General features: G+C 50.2%; 1 protein-coding gene across 2 annotated transcripts in view; it reads right to left on the reverse strand.

Moving 5' to 3' along the window:
- Positions 1-3,361, reverse strand: part of TMEM40 (transmembrane protein 40) — a 31,804-nt gene extending 28,443 nt beyond the window's left edge. For both annotated transcript variants that reach the window (XM_077751591.1, XM_077751590.1), the window contains exon 1: positions 3,304-3,361. The gene's annotated coding sequence lies outside the window, so the exon portion shown is untranslated. The remainder of the gene's footprint in view (positions 1-3,303) is intronic.
- Between the last annotated feature and the right edge of the window lie 4,328 nt (positions 3,362-7,689).

Raw genomic sequence — 7,689 nt, forward strand, 5'->3', positions numbered from 1 at the left:
GCTCAGTCGGTTAAGAGTTAGACTCTTGAATTTGGTTCAGGTCATAATCTCACAGTCATGAGATTGGGTCTCCCCCCACTGGGCTCTGTGCTGAGCTCTGAACACTGAATGTGGAGGCTGCTTAAGATTCTTTCTCTCCCTATAAAAAAAAAAAAAAAAAAAAAGGGGGCCCCGGGGGGGCTTAGTCAGTTATGCGTCCGCCTTTCGCTTGGGCCATGATCTCGCGGTTCGTGGGTTCGAGCCCCGCGTCGGGCTCTGTGCTGACCGCCAGCTCAGAGCCTGGAGCCTGCTTTGGATTCTGTGTATGTCTCTCTCTGTCCCTCCCCTGCTCATGCTTTGTCTCTCTAAGAAGTAAACATTAACTATTTTAAAAAAAAAAAAGATTCTTTCTCTCCCTTGGGGCTCCTGGGTGGCTCCGTTGGTTAGGCATCAGCTCAGGCCATGATCTTGTGGTTTGTGGGTTGGAGCCCTATGTCCGGCTCTGTGCTGACAGCTCTGAGCCTGGAGCCTGCTTTGGATTCTGTGTATGTCTCTCTCTGTCCCTCCCCTGCTCATGCTTTGTCTCTCTAAGAAGTAAACATTAACTATTTTAAAAAAAAAAAAGATTCTTTTTCTCTTTCTTCCTCTGTCCCTCCCCCTACCTACACTCCCCCTCGCCCTGTTCATGCTCTGTCTCTCTTCCAAATAAGTAAGTAGATATCTAGATAGATTAAAAACAGTCAAAGCCAATCCAGCTTCCTTTCTCATTCTGTCATCTAAGTTTCACTGTCTGCCTCCTCTCTCTCTTTTCCATCTTTTTCTCCCATGTCTCTCTTCCCCTCTCCCACCCTCACACGTGCATTTGGCAACAGTGAACACCGGGAAGCAGTCATCCAGCACAGGAGAAGGAGCTTGCTGGCTCTTGAATGTCAGACAGACCCGGATTCAGTTCCCACCAGTACTCTCCGCTGAGGTCACTGCACACCACATTCATTCTCAGAGCCTCAGAAACCTCCTCCAGAAAAACAGGCATGTTTACAACTCGACAATAAAATGACAACCTCATCTTAAAATCGTCCAAAAGGGGCGCCTGGTGACTCAGTCGGTTTAGCTTCCGACTCTTAGTTCCGGCGCAGGTCACGATCTCGTGGTTACTGAGTTTGAGCCCCGAGTGGGGCTCTGCACTGACAGTGAGGAGCCTGCTTGAGATTCTCTCTCTGTCTCCCTCTCCCCGCCCCTCCCCCACTTGTGCTCGCATGCTCTCATGCTCTCTCTCTCAAAATAAATAAATGAACTTTAAAAAGATTTAATTTGAAATAGAATAAAATTGTCAAAGGATTTGAATAGACGTTTCTCTAAAGAAATGGTCAGTAGCACTTGGAATGTTCCTCAACATCTCATCATTACAGAAATGCAAATCAAATCTGCAATGAGAGGTGCATCTGGCTGGCTCAATTGGAAGAGCATAAACCTACTGATTTCAGGGTTGTGAGTCTGAACCCTACATCGGGTGTAGAGATTACTTAGATAAATAAAACTTAAACAAAACAAAGCCACAATGAGATATCACTTCAAACCCTCTAGGAGGGCTACAATAAGAAATCCAGATAATAACAGTGCTGGCAAGGATATGGAAAATGTGGGGCCTTCATGTATAGTCAGTGGGATTGCAGAACGGTACAGCCCCTTTGGAAACGTTTAGTGATTTCTTGAAACGTCAAAGCGTAGATTCACCATATGACCCTGCAAGTCCACTCCCAGGTATATATCCAAGAGAAGTGAAGACCCACGTCCACACAAACACTTGGACATGAATGTTCATAGCAGCTTCATTCACCATAGTTACAACGTGGAAACAACCCCAGTGTCCATCAGATGAATGAATAGACAAAATGTGACCTAGGCACACAGCACCATTCAGCCACAAAGAGGAACGAAGGACCGAAAGCCAATCAGAAAGGATCACCTATTGTATGAGGTCACTTAAATAAAATGCCCAGAAGGAGAAGCAAATCCATAGGGATCATCCACAGAGTAGGCGAGTGGTTGCGGAAGGAAGGAGGAAGTGCAGGTTAATTGCTGAAGCGTTTGGGACTTATCGGGGATGATAAACATTCGAGATTCTAAATTAGATATAGTGGTGGTAGTTGCATAACTCTGTGAAGATACTAAGAAATACTGGCTTGTACACTTCAAGAGTGAACTCGATGGCATGTGAATAATGTCTCGATAAAGTCGTTATTGAACAAAAACATGAGGACTTCCCACACGGGGTTGTGTGAAATCAGGCCTCTGGCGGCACCGTACCCTGCACATCCCTGGCGTGGAGCCAACACGTGAGAGACATCTCTCTGAAATGGTAGCCTGGAGAGGATTTCAAAGCACAGGTACCCTAGCATTTTAGAGCATTACACTAGCCAAGTTCTAGGAGTTTCGGGGGAGGGGGGGCTGGACCCCAAACAAAACACCGCACATTTCCTTTACACACACTCCTGACTCAACCTTTCTGGCAGTTTCTAAACAAAGCAGTATAGAATAATAAGCACATGACTGTCATCTTTCTTGTCCCCCTTTAAAAAAAAAGAAAACAGATTGGCTGGAGGCCCAAAGGCTGCCTCTGAGGAGGGGCTGGGGTGCTCCCAGCAGAGGGGGCTCCAGATGCTGGTGGGGAGGGTGGGCGCCCCTCCAGGCCAAGCCACCTGGGGGAGCTTCTGACAGGCAGCAGGGCTCCCCTCCCCCAAGGTCCGGCTCTGTTAGCTCAGCATTTTCTCCCCAAAGGTGCCTCTGGCGTCGGCATCGTCGCATCGTCTCCCGCCTACCAGGCCTGGGCAGAGGACCAGGGAGCCTCTGAAGCAGGTGTGTGGAGGGCAGCTGCCTTCACTTGCTGGCAAAGCACCGAGGCTGGGATGTTTTAGGGGAAGCACCTTCACCCTCCCAAGTGCTAGGTCCCACAAGGGCAGAGTGGACAAGACTTCAGATACCCTTCATTTCACAAATGGGGTAACTGAGGCTCAAAGTCATCAAGGGGTTTTTGAAGCTCCTGCAGCAAATTAGCAACAAAATCAGGAGTCAGTCACGTGTTACGGCCTGACACCCAGACACGGGCTGGCCGAAGCCTCAAAAGAGCCCAGGGACCTGAACATTTGTCATCTTCCCCCCATACCTCCAGAGATGGAGACAAAGGCGCTCACCCAGCTAGGAAGCCATGGAGCTGGGATTTAAGTCCAGGTTCACATGGGAACCACAGCAGGTCAGGCTGGTGGAAGAGCCTGTTCTAAAAATTAACCCTTCACCCTGCCCCTCACCCAGCACATGTCCCATTACCTGTGGTCCGGAAGCCTGTGCTGGCTGCCAGGAGAGCAGTGTGTGGACTGTGCCGATGCCAGGCCGGGCAGGGGAAGAGGGTGGCCGGAGAGGCCAGGCCACACCCCGGTGACAGGGAGGGGGCGGGGCATGAGTTGCCCTGGGCCCCACTCGCTTGCCAGGGTGGCATTCCTTCCTGCTGGTGCTATCGGGCCCCAGGCCTTCCTGTCTGATTTGAGTCTTCCTCACAACACCCCAGGCACAGCAGATGGGGCAGCGAAACCCCCAAACCCACCCCCTGGGCATGGCCATGACTGCTGACTCAGGGGGCAGTGTGTAGGGGGTAGGTGCACGGCCCTGGCTGGGCCAAGCTCTGGGCAGGGAGGAGGTGGGGGTGTGTCCCAGACCCTTCCTTCCCACCTCATGGGTGAGACTGACTCAGGATACAGTCATGTGGGCCAACCCAGTGCTCTCCCAAGGGGTGAGGCTGGGCAGGAGGCCCAGGGTTCAGAGGACCGGGGGACTCCTGGGAACGGGACTGGCAGTGCCCTCTCCTGGTGAGGAAACTGGGCAAAGACTAGAATATCCACTGCTGTTGTGCAGACAGGAAAATACAGGTCCCACAGGGGTGAGGGGTGGAGACTGACCTCCTACACCGAGGCCAAGAGTAACCCCAGCTCAGCTTGCCTCTGCCTTTTACTCACTTATTGAACACGTTGGAAACAGGATAGTAAACAAGTCTTACACTGCCCTGGGGAGCACCCAGGCCACAGAGACAGGCCATGACCGGCCCCATGAGGGCAAGGCCCAGGGAGCTGTGGGTTCCCAGGAGGGCCTCCTGGAAGGAGTCATTTGGATGCTATGCTCAAGCCGAAATCTGAGAGTCATCCTTGACGCTCTGCTCTCTCATCCTCTGTATCTGACATATCTGGAACACGCTGCCGGCCCCGCCTTCAGCATACCCCAAAGCCAGCCTCCTCTCTCCACTTCCATGGCAGCCACCCTGGTCGAGCCAACACCATCACTGGTCTCTTTGCTTATGCCTTTAGCCCAGTGGCTGTGCTAATTGTGAAAACCAGAGGATCCAGTTAAGAACCAAGTCAGCTCATGTTCCTCCTCAGCTCAGCACCTTCCCGGGACCCCCACCTCCCTCAGGATGAAAGTCAAGTTCTTAGGGCACCTGGGTGCCCGGTCAGTTAAGCACCTGACTCTTGAGCTCGGCTCAGGTCATGATCTCATGGTTTGTGGGGCTGAGCCCGGTGTTGGGCCCTGTGCTGACAGAGCAGAGCCTGCTTGGGATTCTCTCTTGCCCATTCTCTCTGCCCCTCCCCTGCTCTCTTGCATTCTCTTGCTCTCTCAAAATAAATAAACTTTAAAAAGCCCAACAACTCTAGTAGTTACACAGCCCTCCACCATCTGGGACCCATGTCTTGCTCTCTCTGACCATAATGCCAATGACTTCTTCTCTCCCTCTGCCCAGCTACACTGAACTGTGTCCCAAACACTCCTGTTATGCTCCATGCTCAAGGCCTTTGCACTGGCTGTTCCCTCTGGAACAAAGTATCCCTAGAATTCTTTTTCCTAGCTCCTCTCCTCACTGCTTCGGGTCTCTACTGAAATGTCACCTTTTCCAAGAGGTCTTCCCTGACCACCCTGTGCAAAGTAGTGACTGCCACCACCACCTTTCCTTGTATCCTGCTTTATCGTTCACCAGGTGACATACTGTATGTTTTTTATTAGGCATATCTCCTCATTATGTATTATTTGTCCCAGGGCTGAGGACAACCTCTGACACATAGTAGGTGCTCAATAAATTTTGTCAAATGAATGAGTGGCCTGAAAAGGAAGCCCAAGAAGCATTGTAAGTGCATTCCAGGCAGAGGGAACCATGTGTGCAAAGGCTTAGAGGTAAGAGGCACTGCGTGTTGAGGATCTGTGAATAACAGTACAGAAGGGGGGGGGGGCGCTGGGGACTGGAAGAAGGGAGACGGGAACATGAGAGGCAAGGACTTGGAAGCCAGACCAAGGAGGCTGGATATTATCCTGAGAGCAACAGGGAGTCACGTAAAAGGGACACGATCAAATCTTTGTTTTAGACAATGACTCAGCTGCCACGTTCTGGATTGGTGAGGCTGTGAGGGGCAGGCGTCCAGGCGAGCGGGAGCCACAGCAGGAGAGAGAAGGACTAGGGACAGGGTCATTGCACTGTCCCAAACAGGAGCCACCAGCCACGTGTGGCTATGGGGCCCTTGAAATGTAGCTGGTCAGAATTGAGATGTGCTGTGTCAAATTCACCACATTTCCAAGACTGGCTCTGAAAAACAAGAATATATAAGAGCTCACTAATCAGTTTCGTGTTGGTTACTTGTTAAAAAGATATTATTTTGGATACCCTGGGTTAAATAAGATGTAATGTGGAAATTAGTTCTACATGCTTCTTTTTGCTATTTTTAATGTAGTGTTTGAAAAACTCAAAACTTTTTGTAGGTACATAGAGCTCACAATACATTTCTGTTGGACAGCCCTGACTTGGAAGGTAGAATGGACAGGGATTGGTTGGTGGACTGTGGGGATGAGGGAGACCCTCAGTTTAATTACATGTCTCTCCCTTCCAGCTGCTCCTTTCTGATGAGACCGGGAAGTCTAGAGGCAGAAGGAATGGGCTACAAAGGAGAGCAGTTAGAGCAAGTTCTCATCTCACACAAGCATACAATTCCTGTCCTTACAGTAAGAACTATCCAGAAAGGAGACGGGTCAGCAGAACAGGCAATGAGTCCTCTGTCCCCAGAGGCTAGATAAGAAGAAAATTGAAAGCCACCATTACGCAGAGGAAAGGAAGTTGAACTGATTGGTTATTTTCAAAACGTGGTTCCTGGACCAGCAGATTCAGCATCACCTGAAAACCTTTTAGTTAAGCAAATACTTAGGTCCCATCTCAGTCCTACTGAATGAGCAACTCTAGAGGTGGGACCCACCATTTGTATTTAACAAGCCCCCAAGGTGCTTCTCTTCAGGCTTAAGAATCAGCTACCTGTTCAAGTTTAAGAATCACTGGACTACAGATGGCTCAGTCAGTTGAGCATCCTATTTTGGCTCAGGTCATGATCTCAAGGTTCATGGGTTCAAGCCCTGCATCAGGCTCTGTGCTGACAGCTCAGAGCCTGGAGCCTGCTTTGGATTCTGTGTCTCCCCCTCTCTCTGCCTCCCTCCTACTCATCCTCTGTCTCTCAAAAATAAATAAATGTTTAAAAAATTTTTAAAAGAAAAAGAATCACTGGGCTACAGAATACTTCCTATCATTTAAAGGTTTCAATGACTGGCACATGGTAGGTGCTCAAAAAAACCCATCTTCACCTTCTGTTTGTTTTCTCATCCCAGGTGAAGGTACCTCCCCTCTCTGGGCAAATGAAGACTTTACTTCCCACAGTACCTGGTTGTATGTGAACTTGATACAATATAGAGGCACAGCCTCAGGGCATTTCCTATCTCTCTGACACGGGCAGATCGCCAGGATGCGACACAGCTGCGAGAGGTTTAAGGGAGGCTCCAGCTCAGCTCCCTCCTGAGGTGACCTCACTGTCCCATGTGTGTGTGTTGGGGGGGGTTGGTGATTCACGAGAGAAGCTCCCACTGTCCTGTGGGTATAGCTGCTGGCCCCAGGAAAGCCAGCTCAGCAGATGAGCGTGGCATCTGGCTTCCCCGCATTCCAGAACTGCCCGCTGGGGGCCCGCCTGATTCAGCAAGCACGTGCACTCTGGAGGCAACAGACAGTGTGGCCTCGGTCTCTACATCCATAGATGTGGGGAGATGGCAGCCCCCATCATGGTGACAGTATTTGTATGAAGCGCTTGCAGCAGTCCTGTGTACGGCCAGCCCTCAGCACCCCTTGGCATGCTTGTGATGAGGCTGCTGGGATCGCTCGGGCAGGTGGGAACTACCCAGTGACTTCTTGGGTTTGAGAATTATGCCCTGCAGCTGAAGGGGGAGAGAATGCGCACTTACTATGCACACCCAGGAGCCTGCTTCTCTTTGTGAATTTTTGCTTCATCACCAAATGGATGTATGTGATGATAGGGCTTGTCTTTTTTTTTTTTATGTTTATTTACTTATCAATTTATTTTAAGATTTTAACATTTAAAAAATTTTTCAACGTTTATTTTTGAGAGACAGAGTGCAAGCAAGTGGGGGCGGGAGGGGACAGCAGAGAGAGAGGGAGACAGAGAATCCAAAGCAGGTTCCAGGCTCTGAGCTGTCAGCACAGACTCGAACCCATGAGCTGTGGGATCATGACCTGAGCCAAAGTCAGATGCTTAACTGACTGAGCCACCCAGGCGCCCCAACGTTTTAACATTTTTGAGAGACAGAGTGTGAAGAGGGGTGGGGCAGAGAGAGGGAGACATAGAATCC

Source organism: Crocuta crocuta, unplaced genomic scaffold (assembly GCF_008692635.1).
Source record: "Crocuta crocuta isolate KB4526 unplaced genomic scaffold, BGI_CrCroc_1.0 scaffold69-1, whole genome shotgun sequence".
NCBI classification, from domain to species: Eukaryota; Metazoa; Chordata; class Mammalia; order Carnivora; family Hyaenidae; genus Crocuta; species Crocuta crocuta.